The sequence below is a fragment of the Haliaeetus leucocephalus genome, unplaced genomic scaffold (assembly GCF_000737465.1).
Source record: "Haliaeetus leucocephalus isolate CR32 unplaced genomic scaffold, Haliaeetus_leucocephalus-4.0 Scaffold0, whole genome shotgun sequence".
NCBI classification, from domain to species: Eukaryota; Metazoa; Chordata; class Aves; order Accipitriformes; family Accipitridae; genus Haliaeetus; species Haliaeetus leucocephalus.
The window spans coordinates 29,929,529-29,929,998 of record NW_010972436.1 but is presented as its reverse complement, the minus strand read 5'-3'; the positions used below and the strand labels follow the sequence as shown (position 1 = coordinate 29,929,998).

The 470-nt window shown below is 74.3% G+C and overlaps 1 protein-coding gene across 1 annotated transcript in view; it reads left to right on the top strand.

Moving 5' to 3' along the window:
- Positions 1–470, top strand: part of LOC104829357 (zinc finger protein 208-like) — an 81,741-nt gene that overhangs the window by 71,869 nt on the left and 9,402 nt on the right. The window lies entirely within an intron of this gene.

Below are 470 nucleotides of genomic sequence, written 5' to 3'. Positions count from 1 at the left end.
GGCCGGTGGGGGGGGGGGGGGGGGCTGGGGAGCGAGGCCTCCTCCCCCAGCGCGGGACGTGGGTGCTGGGGGAGCGTCGGGAGGACAAATGTCCCCAAAACAAAGTCGAATGGCAGAAGTGCGGCCGAGGCCCCAGGTGTCCCCGTCCGCCTCCCCGCCTCGGCGTGGGACATGGCTCCCCACACGCTGAGAGAGAAGGGTCGGTGGTCACTGCCTGCCCCACGGCCTCCACAGTGGCTCCGGCTGCCACTCAAGGGCCGCCGAGCAGAGGCCAGGACGAGGAGGACGAGGAGGAAGGCCGGGGCCTGGGGCGGCGGTGACACGGGGAACGGCGGGGGGCGGCAACGGACACACACGACACTCTGGCCCGCCCCGGGACACTCTATGATGGCGCCGGTGGGCGCTCTGGCAGCGCGCCAGGCGGCTCGATGGTGCCGCGCCCGGCGTCGCCGGCAGAGGGCGCTCCCGCC